Raw genomic sequence first — 16637 nt, 5'->3', positions numbered from 1 at the left:
GTATCTGACAGAGCTGGTTTTGAATTGGATTGGAAGAATTAATATTCAAAAAATGCCTATACTACACAAAGCATTGCACAGATGCAGTGCAATCCCTATCAAAATTCCAATGGTATTTTTCACAGAAATAGAACCTGATTTTAAAATTTTCATGGAACCGTGAAAGATCCTGGATAAGCCAAAGCAGTCTTGAGAAAGAGGAGCAAAGCTGGAGGCATCACGCTCCCTGATTTCAAGCTATATTGGAAAGTGATCGTATTTGAAACATTATGGCACTGGTATAAAAGCAGACACACAGATCAATGGAAAAGAAGAGAGAGCCTGAAAATAAATCCAGACATATGTGGTCAATTTATGACAGAGGAGCCAAAATATTCAATGGGACAGTCTCTTCAATTAACGGTGCTGGGAAAACCGAACAGCTACATGCAAAACAATGAAACTGGACCGCTGCGTCTATAGCATACACCAAACTTAACTCAAAGTGGATTAAAGACTTAAATGTAAGACCCAAATCCGTAGAAGTTCTAACAAGAAAGTATAGGTGGTCTCGGCGATGAGTTTTTGGATCTGAACTTCAAAAGCAAGGGCAACAAAAGCAAAAATAAACAAGTGGGACTACATCACACTAAAAAGCTTCTGCACAGCAAAGGAGATCATCAAGAAAACGAAAAGGCACATCACTGAATGGGAGAAAATGTTTGCAACTCCTGTCTCCGATAAGGGGTTCATATTCAGGATATATATAAAAAAGCCATACAACTCAATAGTAAGAAAAATCTGGCAAAAAAGGGACAGAAGATCTGAACAGATTGGTTTTCAAAGAAGACATCTGGATGGGCAAGCAGGTATGTGAAAAGATGTGCAATATCACTGATCAGGGGAATGCATATCAAAACCGTAATGAGCTAGCCCCTCACACCTATTAGAATGGCTGTTATCAGAAAGACAGGATGAGGTGAGGATACAGAAAAGAAGGAACTCTTGTGCACTGCTGGTGGGAACGTAAATTGGGGCAACCACTATGAAAAGCAGTATGGAGGTTCCTCAAAAAGTTACAAGTAGAGGGGCGCCTGGGTGGCGCAGTCGGTTAAGCGTCCAACTTCAGCCAGGTCACGATCTCGCGGTCCGTGAGTTCGAGCCCCGCGTCAGGCTCTGGGCCGATGGCTCGGAGCCTGGAGCCTGTTTCCTATTCTGTGTCTCCCTCTCTCTCTGCTCCTCCCCCGTTCATGCTCTGTCTCTCTCTGTCCCAAAAATAAATAAAAAACGTTGAAAAAAAAATTAAAAAAAAAGTTACAAGTAGAACTCCCATATGATTCAGCAGTTCCACTTCTGAATATTTATCCGACGAAAACGAAAACACTAATTTGAAAAGGTATCTGTACCCCCATGTCATTGCATTTTCGATAGTCCAAGATATGCAGACAGCTTACGTGTCCATCAGTGGATGAATGGATAAAGAAGATGTGGTATATGGAAACCAGAATGGAATATTCAGCCATAAACAATAATAAAACATTACCATTTCTAAGTACATGAATGGACCTTGAGGACATTATGCTAAGTGAGATAAATCAGAGAAAGACAGATACTGTATGATTTCACTTATATGTGGAATTAAAAAACAAAAACAGGGGCGCCTGGGTGGCATGTTGGTTGAGCACCGACTCTGGCTCAGGTCATGATCTCCCAGTTCATGAGTTCGAGCCCCGACAGCTGTGCCGACAGCTCAGGGCCTGGAGCCTGCTTCATTCAGATTCTGTGTCTCCCTCTCTCTCCCCTGTTCACGCTGCTCTGTCCTTCTCTTTCTCTCTCTCTCAAAAATAAATAAATATTAAAAAATTCAAAAAAAAAAAAAAAAAACCACCCAGGGTTATAGATGCAGAGAGCAGATTGGTAGTTGCCAGAGGTGAAAGGTCAAGGGTGGGGGAAAATGGGTGAAGGGTTCACAAGGTGCAGACTTCCAAATATAAAATAAATAAGTCCTGGGAATGTAATGTACAGCACAGTGACTATAGTTAGAATACTGTATTGCATGTTTGAAAGTGGTCAAAACAGAGTAGATCTTAAAACTCCCCATTACAAGAAAAAAAATGTTGTAATTATATATGGCGACGGATGTTACCTTATTGTGATGATTATTTTACAGTATATGTAAATTTCAAATCACTGCGTTGTACACCTGAAACTAATACAGTTGACCCTTGAACACAGGGGTTCAAGGTTAGGGGTGCCGACCCCCCAACACAGTAAAAAAATCTGCATATGTAACTTTTGACTGTCCAGAAACTTTACTAATAGCCTGTTGTTGATTGGAAGCCTTACTGATAACATAAACAGTTGATTAACACATACTTTGTATGTTGTATGTATTAGGTAACTGCATTCTTACAATAAAGGAAGCAAGAGAAAAGTCAGTGTTACTAGGAAAATCATAAGGAGAGAAAATACGTTTACAACACTATACCGTATTTATAAACAAAACCGTGTATAACTGCGCAGTTCAAACCTGTGTCGTCCAAGGGTCAACTATATAATAATATAATATATAATGCCTTTTGACTTGGTTTCTTTGGTTGGTTTTTTATAAAGTTACCCCAAAACCCTGCCTGCTCCTTTTGACGGCGCTCATGATATTTACTTGCTGGAATACGTTCCAAAGAATGAAGTTGATAGGTTGCCAGATTTGGTGGTTGGAGACCAGGTACCTAGGTTGCAAATTTCAGAAGTTTTGCTATCTCGTATTTCTCTGAATGCTTTCATGGCCCAAACAATTGGGAATAGTTAACTAAAAGAGCCATTTAATTGTTCTTAATTTTCTTTCATGAGCACAGTTTCCAGTTGCCAAAACTACTGCCGTCAGGATGCTTTTGTTTCTAAAAACACAGGAACTCATGGTTAGTACCATGTATGCTAAGGAACAGTTGGTAGGTTCTACAGCTTTATTGCTATTTTAATTTTATCTCATTTTATTGTGTTCATTCATGTGAAATTACCAACATTTTGGCTGTTAAGACCAGCAAGAGTGGTAATTTCATACGGTTCAACTTGCTGTTTCGGGGTAAGGTGACAATGTGTGCAATTGGCAAATTCCCTAATTTTGTAGCTTATAATTTGTTGTTGCCTCTAAAAACATAAGTTTTAATTCATTTGGAGTCTGTAAATTTGTTTGGTGAAGGTCATTCTCACATGCAGAAGAGGAAGGTAGAGAAAAGTGGTAACTTGTTTCTTAACAACAACAAAAAAGGAGATGCTAATTTTTGAGGAGACTTTAAATTTATGGTTAACTGGATCATTAGAAGCAAAAACTAGGGGTGCCTGGGTGGTTCAGTCAGTTAAGCATCCGACTCTTGATTTTGGCTCAGGTCATGATCTCAGGGTCATGAGATCGAACCCCGAGTTGGGCGTTGTGCTGGATGGGCAAGGCTCTTGCTTCTCTCTCCCTCTCTCTCTGCCCCTCCCCAACTAGCATACACGCACACATGTGCTCTCTCTCAAAAAAAAAAAAAAAATCTAAACCTTGAGGTCACAGGTGATACCAGGTAAATTCTGAGTACCTCAAAATTTTTCTTGAATTAAAAAAAAAAATACTTACTTATTTTAGGGAGAGCGCAAGTGGAGGAGGGGCAGAGAGAGGGGGACAGAGGATCCGAAGCAGGCTCTGTGCCGACAGGCTTGACGGGAGCGAGCCAGATGTGGGGCTCGAACTCAACTAACCGTGAGATCATGACCTGAGCCGCCCAGGCGCCCCCTTCTTGAGTTTTAAAAAATTCTTTGACATCAGCACCGTTCAGAAAGTCATGTCTTTGGCAAGTGATAAAATGCTGTTGATGGTTTTAGCTTCTGAGTGTTTATTGACGTAGTTTATGTTATTAAAACAAGGCTAATTTCGCTTAACTTTTTTAACATTGTGTTCATAAAATGTGTGTAGGTCGCCTGTTGATTATACCTTGAATAAGGAGCTGGCGATTTTGGTTTGAAAGAGCATTAACGTAACAGGTACTTCACGTGGGTTATAGGTTATAGTATCATGCTAAATAGCGTATGAGCACGTCATGTGCACCACAGTGTGGTACTGATAAATGGCTTCTTCCTCTTGCTGTCCAATTAAAGTGAAAAGGAGGTGGTTAAAGGTAGTTAGTTGGTCAAGTGAGCATTTATTTGCTGAAGAGGAACAATATCTAGGGACGCCTGGGTGGCTCAGCTGGTTAAGCGTCCGACACTTGATCTCAGGGCTCAGGGAATGATCTCATGGTTTGTGAGGTCGCCTCACCCCGGGCTCTGTGCTGAGCGCGGAGCCTGCTTGGGATTCTCTGTCTCCTTCTTTGTCTGCCCCTCACCCCCTCGGAAAATAAATTAATAAACTTAAAAAAAAAATAGGCATAGTATCCAGTGTTTGCATTCTGCTTTATGGTTTTCAGTGCGTCTTCAGCTGGGCCTTCTCATCGCAGCCCTTTCAGGCCACCGGGCAGATGTTCTGGCTGCTGTGTGTTAACTAAGGACTTGGGTGTAGTGGGGTTTCAGTGACTCCCACAGGCCTCTCCGCTCCTGAGGAACTGGGGCTTCTGCTCGTGTGGCTTGTTTGGCTGTGCTGGAGAGAGAGGCCCCTGGAGGAGAGCCAGCCGTGCTCAGACTGTGGCACACTCCCTGATGAGGTTGGTGAGGCAGATTCCCTTCAGGTGAAGGAATTGTGTATGAGGAGAACTTTCCTTAGGGAACTGAGCTCATTTCTGTTTATTACGCCACTAACCGGCCCTTTGTAAATACTCTTGGAGCGGTGGCCTACCTGCTAAATTTATCGCTTATGTCTGTTTCTTCTGCCGTGATGTTTAGTCCTGTGTCTGTGGCCAACAATAGAGTTGTCTCTACTAGGCCGTCGTGTTAGAACCTAAGCGGTGAAAAAATACTCAGTGATCTCCCAATTAGTTTTCCGCCCTTATCTCTTGTTCGTCTCCACTGATTGATTTTGTAAACGGTTGTATCGAGGCGTAATTGACATACGGTAAACTATGCACATTTAAAATGTACAGTCTGATAAGTTCTGACATGTGCACACACCCATGAAACCACCACCCCCAGCAAGAAAGTGAATCTACCATTACCCACACAACTCTCCTCGTGCCCCTGGTCATCCCTCCCTCCTGTCCGTCCCCAGCCCCCAGGCCACCACTGATCTGCTTTCTGTCACTGTAGGTTAGCTTGCGTTTCCTAGAACGTTATTGTGAAGGAAGAACACTCCTCCGTGTGTCTCCCGTATTATAAATTCCTCACCACAGCACCACCTCACTTCTGACGATAGACGTGTGGGTTTTCCACACATCAGGCAACTTGACCACAGCAGCTGGGTGTCCTGCAGTTTAACTCGTTTATTTCCCTGGAGACCGCATCGGATCCCGCAGATGAAAGGTTCTGTCCCACAAGACTTCCCCCCTCGCTCCCCCCATCTGCCCAATTTCAGTCTCAAGCCCAGAATGTTCCCTGTGCTTCCAACCGACTGGCTGTAAATCGGGGGTTCCCATGCCCCCACTTCTTGGGTTTTATTAATTAGCTTGAGTGGCTTATAGAACTCAGGACACCAGTTCACTTAGTAGATGACTAGTTTATTATGAGAGATATTCAAGGATGTGGTTGAACAGCCACAGGCCTGGCAGAACACAGGAGCTTCTGTCCTCATGGAGTTTAGGCTGTGCCACTCGCCAGTACATGAATGCATCCCGGCTCACCGACCTGGAAGGTCGCTGGATCGTGTCCTTTTGGGTCTTTAGGGAGGTTGATTACCTAGAGACAGTTGGTTAAATCACTGGCTCCTGGTGACTGAACTCAAGCCTCTCCTTTTTCCCCAAAGCTAGGGTGGCTGGGACTGAAAGTTCTAACCCTCTAATCACATGGTTGGTTTCCCTGGCAACCGGCTCCCACCCTTCTGACAGTAGGAGTGTCTTTCCCAAAGTCACCTGGCGAGGTTGAGAGGGATTTGTTATGAATATCAAAATTACAGCTCTTCTGACTTAGGAAATTCCAAGGATTTTAGGAGCTCTGTACCAGAAATGAGGATGAAAACCAAATATAGATCTCTTACTATAAATCACAGTATCATAGGCCCCTGGGTGGCTCAGTCATTTAAGCATCCAACTCTTCTTTTTGGCTCGGGTTATGATCCCAGGGTCATGGGATCGAGCCCCATGTGGGACTCTGTGCTGACAGCATGGAGCCTGCTTGGGAGTTTCTCTCTCCCTCTCTCTCCCTCTCTCTCTCTGCCCCTCCCCACCTCAAAATAAATAAACTTAAAAAAACATTTTTTATTTTATTTATTAACATTTTTTTAAATGTTTATTCATTTTTGAGAGAGAGAAATAGGGTGTGGGTGGGGGAGGGGTAGAGAGAGAGGGAGACACTGAATCCAAAGCAGGCTCCAGGCTCTGAGCCGTCAGCACAGAGTCCGACGTGGGGCTCAAACTCATGGACCATGAGATCATGACCAGAGCCGAAGTCGGAGGCTTAACTGACAGAGCCACCCAGGTGACCCTAAAAAAAATGTTTTTTAAAAAAGATTCTCCCTCTGTCCTTCTCCCCCACTTGTGTACTCTCTCTCTAAAATAATAATAATAAAAAAAAATCACAATATCACAATTATGTAAATGGAATTGTATAGTATACACTCTTTTTTTCGGTCTTTTTTTATTTTTTAAGTTTATTTTTGAGGGAGAGAGAGACAGAGACAGAGTGGGGGTGGGGAGGGACAGAAAGAGGGAGAAAGAACGCAGAGCCTCATGCGGGGCTCAAACTCAAGAACCGTGAGATCATGGCCTGAGCCGAAATCAAGTCAGACACTTACCCGACTGAGCCCCCTGGGTGCCCCTGGTCTGGTTTTTATTCAGCACAATTATCTTGAGATTCATCCATGTTGTTACATGAATCAGTACCTCATCCCGTGTTACTGCTGATTAGTAGAGTTTATTTATCTATTCGCTTGTTGGTGGATTTAGGGTGGTTTCTATTTTTGGATCATTTTGGCTACTACAAATAAAGCTGTATGAACATTCGTGTACAAATCTGCATGTGGGCATTATGCTTTTATTTCTTTTGCATAAATACCTAGGAGTGTGTGTTTAACTTTCTAAGAACGTGGCAAACTTTTCAACAGTGATGGTGTTATTTTACGTTTTCTTCAGGGCTTGAGCGTTCCAGTCGCTCTGTATTCCTACCAACAGTTGGTGTGGTTGGTCTTTTTGTTTTTTTTTTTTAAGTTTATTTATTTATTTTGAGAGCATGCGAGCGAGCCCGAGCATGAGTGGGGGAGAGACAGAGGGAGAGAGAGAATCCCAAGCAGGCTCTGCCCTGCCAGTGCACGAGCCCCAAGTTGACCTCCATCTTACGAGCCGTGAGACCATGACCAAGAGTAGGATTCTTAATTGACTGAACCACCTAAGGGCCCCTTATTGCATATATTTTAAATCTAGATCTTTTTTTTTTTTTTTTTTTTTGTCATTTCTGGGGATTTGAAGCCTAAGGAGAAGCCTAGACTAGCTTAAGGAGAAGTTCTCCCGTAGATTTGTTTTTCTTTCTTCAGTCGTCCCATTCAAATTATAATAGCTTTTGAAATGATTTCCTTTAAAGAGCTAATAACACCACACACACACACACACACACACACACACACACACACACCCTAGTTCTTACAAGTTTCTCATTTTGATTGAGAGATTCACTTAGTATTGCTAGGGCCTAAGAAACAGCAGTAAGTTACCTGTAATCCCAAATCAAGGAATAGGAGATGGTCACTTTCTCTTGTCCCAAAGGTCCTGTTAAACTGGGAAGTTTTCCTTACCGTACCCACACACAACAGCATTTCCCTGCTTGTCCTTAGAGGCTGGGTATATACTCATAGTCTCCTGCACACCTGTCTGGCAGATGTCAAATGGGAGTTGAGTTACCAAGGTGTCATGCTGAATCATGCCCAGTAGAGGTGTAGGTAGAGTGCTTCCCTGGCCTGGGAAGTAGGATGGAACACAAATATCTGGGTTTCTGGAATAGTTAACCAAAAGCCAGTCCCGTTGTAAAAGCTCACGTATTTCGAAAATACAAAACAGAATAAGATCAGGACATTTGATGCTTTATGCATCAGCAACAAGGCAGCGTCAGGAGCTGAGGGACCAGACAAAACCCCCTGTTTAGAAAAAATACTACAGTATCTTCCATAAATGGAGCCTTGGAAAGACCAGCTTCTTCCTTTCACGATTGGAGTTGACCACTCGCAACTGGTGCGTGGTTCAGTGTTGGGAAGGTAGCAGGAAGGAGAGGGACTATGTTGAAGCATCATGTGAGAAGTCAAGGCTTACTTGCATACCAAGGCAGAGAATTTTTGCTGCCTTGCTGCCTTTATACACTGATAAAACACAGAAATGAAATAGCCTTGGCTTGTTGGTATATTTACAGATGGGGCTTATAGGAGGAAGGCTTGCAAATGGGAATGCGGTGGGCAGAGCACCAGCAAAGTCAGAGATTGAGCTAATTTCTCCTCTTGCTTGGCAAATGTCCACGATGTGGGAGAGTTGGGGTCTCTTGGTCTTGCTCTCTGACTGTAAAATGAAGATGTTAGTCTAGATCTCCCAGGTTCCATTCATCCACCAAAAGTTTATTTTAATAAAGAGCAGGTTTTGTTGGGCTGGTCAAAACAAGGAAGGAAAATAGTGTCTGGCGAAAGCATCTTCGAGGTTCCTAGAGTAGTAACATGCATGGGGATAAATTTGTATGCACAACAAAGAAATAGAAGACAGGCGTAGGCTCCAATATAAAATATATTCTCTAGTCCCAGATATACTGAGTATCTGGTTGTATGGACGCCAGGGCCATTATGGACTTGGAAGCAGAAGACATATTTTATTTTATTTTTTATTTTATTTTAATTATTTATTTTTAATTTTTTAATGTTTATTCTTGAGAGAGAGAGAGGGAGCGAGTGAGCACGCCAGCAGGGGAGGGGCAGAGAGAGAGGGAGACACGGAATCTGAAGCAGGCTCCGGGCTCAGAGCCGTCAGCACAGAGCCCGTTGTGGGGCTTTAACTCAGGAACTGCGAGATCATGACCTGAGCCAAAGTAAGCTACTTAACTGACTGAGCCACCCAGGCGCTCCTATTATTATTTTTAAATGTTTGTTTTTGAGAGAGAGAGAGCATGAGCAGGGGAAGGGTAGAGAGAGAGGGAGACACAGAATCTGAAGCAGGCTCCAGGCTCTGAGCTGTCAGCACAGGGCCTGATGCAGGGCTCGAACTCATGAACTGTGAGATCATGCTGAAGTTGGACACCCAATCGACTGAGCCACCCAGGTGCCCCAAGACGTATATGCTTTAAAAACATTTCATATCTAATAGGAACTTAGTAATTTATTTAAATAAAAAAAAATCCAGACTAAGGAAGGACATAAAACAGAGCATAAGAATCAGTTCAGCTAAGTGTAGCTAAATAGAAATAAATGGTGGAAGGTTCTAGAACAGAGACTTTTTTTTTTCCTTTTCTTTTTTTTTGGTGGGGGGGGGGGCACTCATCACTCTTCCCCACAATAACCAGGAGAGAAAAGAGAGGAGAGGGACCTAAGGATTTTTCTTAGTGATTGTTCTTTGCCAGGGTCCCCACTCTGTTCTCTATATTCTCACTTACGATAAATTGCTTTTTGTCACCTGTACTGGCTTTGAGGTTTCTCCCCGAAGCAGAGAAACTGCAAGACAGGAGCCAATGGGGAGAGCGTTGGTGGGGAGAAATCTCAACCTGGACATCTGATCTCTGCTTTTTCAGTGCGAACCAGATATCAGCTTCCACCTGAAGTGTCTTTTGGTGCCTTTTTGTAGCCCACAAAAGGCAAAGGATCACTCTGTACCTCAGAATGTCCTCCAACAATAGGTACGGGACACACGTTTCAGGTACATCGTGTTATTCGGCAGACCTGGGTCTCCTGTTGCTCCCCGGATGCTTGCTTGTTGCGGCTGCTTGGCAGTTTTTAAAAATAATGCGATGCCTCCCACGGACCTGGAGTAAGACCTCTGTTCGTCCGCTAATGCTTGTTGAGTAGCGGCTCCTGCGTGCCGGGCATGGCGCTACAGGCCTGTGATGCGGGGCTCCCTCCTCCCCACCGCCCTGCTGCTGAATCCTGCCAGTTGTGTTTAAATTTAGTTGCCCGGGTGTGAGAAATACCTATAACGTAGGGCTTGTCACACTGGGTTGTAACTTAATTTATATGCCTGGGTCTCTCACTAAACCATTAATTTTTTGAGGAAAGGGACTCTTATTTTCGTCTGTTCTTCATATTCCCACTGGCTAAAGAATAATAAAAACGCACTAAAGGTCTAGAAGATAATGTCACAGGTTGGGAGTTGAGGAATCCTGGGCTCTTCCTTCGGCCTTGGGAATGTAACATTAGTGGGAAATGCCTTCGGGGACTGTCAGTAGGCAGGCAGCGTGCCGTGAAACGAGGGCGCACACACATGGCCCTTGCTCTTCGGAATCGACAGGGCCCGGTGGGCAGTGTTGGTGGGAGGTGAGAGCAGGGGCTTGGAAGCAGTGTGTCACTTAGTTCTGTACGAGCGTGGAGACAGGACCACTCCTGCTTAGATCGCTCTGGGGTACGAATCTCATACATACAAGTCAGCGTGATTGAAAAGCCAGACACGGGCGGCACGCACACGTTGAGTTTGGCGTGTGTGTATCGCCCGAACGGTGTGATTTGGCTCTGCCTCGCGTGGCACTGATTGCCTGGCACGCGGCAGTCAGAGCCAAGGTTACTGGCGCATCCAGAATAGAAAAGACAGAATCATTAACACCGTCAAGTTCTGCAGGCCGTGCGTGCTCTCAGAACTCCCAGGATTGTCTTTGTGGCTGCGGAGTGGAGAAGGGAACCTGTCACGAAGCCTGTTGGTTCAGTTTTGTACACTTAACTCTAACGCTCAGTAATACGGTTTTAAAATCTGTCCTAAAGACTTAATGCAGTTACTAGAAGTTACTCTGCATCCGGTCAGCCCTTCCTACGATTGTGGAATAAGCTGGGGAATGATCACAGTTGTGGGTTTCAATTTAATTTATACTCCCCATGGCAGTATGTTCCACGCATGAAAGCTATTGTCTGTACTCCTATGGTAGTGTTACTCCTTTGTTTCCAAAACAGTTTGCTCACTTTGGGGTCTGCGCACACAGATACTTAGAGTACCCTCAGATGGCCACTCCTCAAGAATGTCCGTTTGCTTTCTTGTCCCTTTGTGAATATAGTTAGCCGTTTCAAGTCTTAACAAAAGAGGAAGCTGATGTGTTCATCTTGTCCTTACCATGCTGCCAGAGAGTTTCTTTTCCAGTTAACGATATAAAAAGTTGGAAATGAGCATTGCTTCCATCAGTAAGAGAGAGAAGCCAGATGATCTATAAAGTAATAACTTATCTTGAATTATAAAGAGTAGCAAGCCCTCCTGAGGAGAGCAGGACTCTTAAACTGTTTTGTGTTTTGTAGAGCATGGGACGGGGGGACAGGTGACCACCATCAAAGTGGCTAAAAGGAGCTCTTAAAGGTTGAGTGTGAGTGAACACATCCGTTCGAATAACCAGGAGCCTAGATACAAGGGGGGTTCACACTCGCAAGCTGTTTTCTGCAGGCCTCCACCAGGCACTGGTAAGAAAGAAGAGGGACTAGACAGGACCCCACTGGTGGTGCGGCCATGCGGGGGATGGTAGTACTGGGGGACTGGTAGGCTGTAAGGTCCGTTATTCTGCTCCTTCTCTCCTTTGACACAGAAGTTGCTGGGAGGGCAGCAAAGCCCCCAGGACCCAGGTAAATGTGAACAGCCAGATGAAGAAGTACATGGGATGAGGTCTCGAAGGGTCCCAGGGACCAGAGCTTCCGTCCCCAATTCCCACAGAGTTGAGATTTGCCACCCTCCTGGTACATGAATGTGTTCACCAACCTGGGAGATCTCCACACCCCATAGTTTGGGGATTTTTAATGAGGTTTCATCACGTAAGCATGATTGATTTCCATTTCCCTTCATTTCCGGTCCCTTTGCCTCCCCCATGAGGGGGAGGTGCAGAGAGACAGGAGGAAGAGAGAGAGTCCCAAACAGACTCCACGCTGTCAGATCAGAGCCCGAGGTGGGGCTGGATCCCATGAACCCCATGAACCGTGCGATCATGACCTGAGTCAAAATCAAGAGTTGGAAACTTAACTGACTGAGGCACCCAGGCGCCCCTCCAGTATTTTCCCTGGATAATACTTTCTTTCTTTTCCTTTTGGATTTCCAATTACAAGTATGTTACACTACTGATATTGTTCCATACTTCTTGGGTGTTCTGCGGTATCCTCTGTGTTTGTGAAAGCTCATGCTTTCTCTCTCTCTCTCTCTCAAAATAAAGACATAAATATTCTCTTTTTTCAATGTTTTTTTAACGTTTTTACTTATTTTTGAGACAGAGAGAGACAGAGCATGAGCAGGGGAAGGGCAGAGAGAGAGGGAGACACAATCCAAAGCAGGCTCCAGGTTCTGAGCTGTCAGCACAGAGCCCAAGGTGGGGCTCGAACTCACAGACTGTGAGCCGAAGTCGGACGCTTAACCGACTGAGCCGCCCAGGCTCCCCAAACATAAATATTCTTTGAAAAGAACACCACTTAAAAAAAAATACTTGAAGAGTTGCTGAGAATTATCCAAAATTGATGGAAGCAAAAAAAAAAAAAAAAAAAATTAAATAAGGAAATACATACAAACCCAACAATTTCAGAGAGCAAGAAATGTGAACCCCCCCCTCCAGTTCTATAAACACAAGAACCAAGCTGCTGAAATACCAAAGATAAACAGGAATATCTTAAAGGCAGCCATAGGGAGAATGAACATTACAAATGGAGGAGCAAAGATAATAGTGGAATAACATCTGTAAAGTATCAAAAGACAAAATAAAAAACCCTAAATTTTGGCAACCCAAATTTCTATACCCATCAAAAATCTCTTAAAAAAAAAAAAAAAAAGGACCATGTGAAGACTTTTTAAGACAAACAGAAGCCGAGGGAATTTTTTTTTTTTTTTTTCTAGGATATCTGCCCCACAAGAAATGTTGAAAGAAGTTCTTTAGGCAGAAGGGGTGCCAGATGGCAGTCTGGATCTACACAGAGAAACGAATAGACCCTGATATGGTGAAAAATGAGGGTGAACATGAACGTATCAGCATTGGAGAAAGAAGACAAAAATGCGCCCTTCTGAGGTTACAGCCAATGTTCACACACGATGCACGATGTAGTTTAGTAGTAGTTGAAGGTAGGCCATGATTACACATAGATTGTAAGACGGTAGGGAAACCACTTTAGAAAAGTTAAAAGTGAGTAAAAGCCAGTTATGGAGATGAGACATCAGAAAAATAATTATTAGAGGACAGAAAGATGGCAAAATGGAGCAAAATGCAGAACATAGAAGACCACTGGCAAGAAGGCTTAAATTCTACCTGATCATTACACTTGAAAGAAAGTACATGACCTAACCACACCAATTAAAAGACAGAAATCGTCATTTTGGACAGAAAAGCAAGACCAAACCGCATGCTGTCTCAAACCTACTGTAAAGACACGGAAAGGTTAAAATTGAAAGGAAGAACTTACATTGCATAAACACTGGTCAAAAGAAGGGATGACTGAAGTAGACTTTGAGACGGCGATCAAGCTCGGGGGTGAAGGGAACGTTACATAAGGACAAGGGGTTTATTTCACCAGGAAGACGTGATGATCTGAAATGTATGTGTAGATTCAACAACAGACCTTCAAAATACATAAAAACTGATAGAACGCCAGGGAGAAATGGACAAATCTATTACTGTGGGCAGCCTCAAACCTCCTCTCAGGGATTCAGGGAACAAGCGTACTAAGAATTAGTTAAGAAAATAGAAGATCACAACATCATCCTCATCAGTCACCACAGCTGAACGCACGTCTGTTCGCCAAGACATACGTGTGGAATGCTCACCAAGACAAATCATGCTTTGGGCCATAAGACACGTCTCAACAAATTTAGACAAGTCCATACAAATTATGTCTTCTGAATACAGTGAAATTAAACTGAAAATCGGTAACAGTAAGTGATCTGGAAAGATCCACCAGTGACTTAGATTGCTGAGATGACAGCTCATCCCGGGTGGTGTGGACGGGAATGGTTGGGAAAAGGGACACTATGAGAACTTCACACCGTTTTTAAACATTTGTTGAATTGCTTTTGTAACCTTTTTAGAAAAGACATTCCAATTAATCATTCTATAGGAAGACTTCAGAGTTTTATAATACGGAATTTCATTTTATGTATTTTTTTAAATGTATGTTTATTTTTGAAAGAGAGGGACAGAGAGAGCGAGCATGAGTGGGGGAAGGGCAGAGAGAGAGGGAGACACAGAATCCAAAGCAGGTTCCAGGCTGTGAGCTGTCAGCACAGAGCCCATCGTGGGGCTTGAACTCATGCGCTGTGAGATCATGACCTGGGCTGAAGTCGGACGCTTAACTGACTGAGCCACCCAGGCGCCCCAGTGTATGGAATTTTAAAAAAGATGTTAGATAACTTATTGGAAGAGAGACAAGTTGCCTTTAAGTAGAAAGCACACTGATATTACTTGAAATTCTTTAATCATTTGACTTTAGTTAGAAGATTACCACTCCGGGAAGTGAAATGCCAGTGTTTGGACATTCAGCTGCCATAGTAAGTCAAGTTGCAGGAGAAATTCAGGTGTAGACTAATTGGACACTAAATAAAATTAGAGGGAAATAATTAAGTCTCTTACTTTAGGAATGAATGTTAGATTAATATTAAAATTTAATAATACCATCAGTATGTTACTTCTTTTTTTTGCCTACCACACATTTTCATGTGAGCTGTAAGGAAGGCAGGGAAGGTGTAATCAGCACACACAGGGACTCAGGGTTAATTTGTTAATGCAGTTCATAAATTGGAGTAAAGAATACGTTTTTGCTCTATATTCGACATTGTCTTCCCTATTGTTACCCACTTTACCCATATTATTCTCTGCTGGTCACCGATCCTTTCAGTTTTTCACTATAATTGTCCGATCGTTGTACTCACCCTTTCTCGTTCCACATTTGAGGACCACAATGGAGAGGGTTATAGGAACAGTGAAACGTGATGTGATACAGTGATGGAGAGGCTGGGGGGGTTAAGAGAGTCCTCATAGGAGACATCTACGAAGTGAAATTAGCCATGTGAGTTTCTGTGGACACGTACAGCTGCTGGGTAAAGTATAGCTGACTGTGTGTCTGTGAATTTATGTGTTGTTTTTTTTTTTTTTAACCTTGCCTTGTTGGAAAGAACACGTTGGCGGCCTGTCCACGGGTGTTAGAACCCAAGGGGGTCGAGAGGGGAAAGGACACCAGAACAGGTGCTGGAGGCTAGGTTCTGATGCTGCCCATGGTACAGAAACGTGTGTCCGGCCAGCCTGAGGCAGCGAGCTGGAACTGGAGCCTCAAATGAACACTGTGATTTTCAGAGGGTTGTCAGATCCCTTAAAAATTGGGTGGAAGAACGGCTCGCCAGCCTTGAGAAATGGCTTGCCATCTGCCTGGGGCTCCAGAAATAAAAAACCCCAAGCTCTCGGTGAGAAATTAGAACCCTCGTCCTGTGCCAGGGTCTCTGTCAAAGCAAACACAAGGTTGCTGTGTCGGGAAACTCCTGAAAGGAGGTGCGGAGAAGAAAGCCCCACCGTGAGGAACAAGTTAACGATAAGATAGATGCTCCAGGAAATCGGCAGGTGCGGCACACACACGCGCACGCGCGCTGACCGAGCACGCTACGTAAGGTGGGTAATCAAGTACCCGGATCCTGCCGGAAGCGGACAACAAGATGCGTGTCGCCTGGCTTGCACGCGTGCTCCTCCCTGCCCTTTGTGTAAACGCAGCCCTTCCTCCTGGTCACAGTCGGCTTCCTGTGCCCCAAGGGGACTCTGGTCCCTGGCCCAAGGGGTCCGGGGTGCTGCCCGGAGCCAGAACCTGCAGTTCCCTGGGACCTTGACCGTGGCCCCTGCCGGAATGAGCCCTTCCTGGCCCTCCAGAGTCCTGCGGGCAGGGGCAGGAACGCAGAACCCCTCAGTGGGCTCTTGGCAGTGATGGTAAGTGGGTCGTGGCAGCTTCCGCCTCCTGGCTCCTGAACCCGCCTGCCCTTCTTAGGGACGCGGTGCCACAGAGCGGTCTTCGACCTCGCAGACCGCATCGTGAAGCGTGGCACCCATCCTGTCAGACCGTCTCTCGAGCTGGTGCTTCCGTGTGCTTTGAGAAGGCGGTTGCGGCACTCGGGGCGGGGGGGCATCTGCATCTGGACGGTGTGGTGTGTGTTACCTACCACCCACCGTGTTGGGTCCAGTCCCGAGCCTCCCCGCTGTGAAGGGGGGGCCCTGGTCAGATGCGGCGACGGAGGCGATCCCATCGGGCAAATCTGATGCCGCGGCCTCGTGGATCTTGCCCACTCGGTACTCCGCGCCTCTCCCGTGGGGGGCGGGAGGGGGGGGGGTTGACACGATCCAGGAGCCTTCCCACTGTGCCCGCTCCCCAGTGCCTGCCCCGTATGCTTGTATCCAGACTTCCTTGTCCCTGCTGCTCTCGTTCTTTTCCTTCTCGTCCCCTGACCACACAG

At 44.8% G+C, this 16637-nt stretch overlaps 1 protein-coding gene and 1 long non-coding RNA gene across 10 annotated transcripts in view; one reads left to right on the top strand and one right to left on the bottom strand.

The window, feature by feature from the left end:
* WASF3 (WASP family member 3) overlaps window positions 1–16637 on the top strand; it is a 134035-nt gene that overhangs the window by 65309 nt on the left and 52089 nt on the right. The window contains exon 1 of one of the 9 annotated variants that reach the window (XM_078445137.2): window positions 16030–16116. The exons of the other annotated variants lie outside the window; for them this stretch is intronic. The gene's annotated coding sequence lies outside the window, so the exon portion shown is untranslated. Of the gene's footprint in view, window positions 1–16029; window positions 16117–16637 lie in introns of those variants that run through there. 9 annotated transcript variants of the gene reach the window in all.
* Window positions 14607–15915, bottom strand: LOC132682255 (uncharacterized). The gene is made up of 3 exons (XR_009611570.3): window positions 15309–15915; window positions 15078–15193; window positions 14607–14741 (listed from the first exon to the last, which is right to left on the bottom strand). It is a non-coding gene; the product is annotated as an uncharacterized LOC132682255 (long non-coding RNA).

This window comes from Panthera onca, chromosome A1 (assembly GCF_046562875.1).
Source record: "Panthera onca isolate mPanOnc1 chromosome A1, mPanOnc1 haplotype 2, whole genome shotgun sequence".
In the NCBI taxonomy this organism is placed as follows: domain Eukaryota; kingdom Metazoa; phylum Chordata; class Mammalia; order Carnivora; family Felidae; genus Panthera; species Panthera onca.
This window is presented reverse-complemented; position numbering and strand designations above follow the sequence as displayed.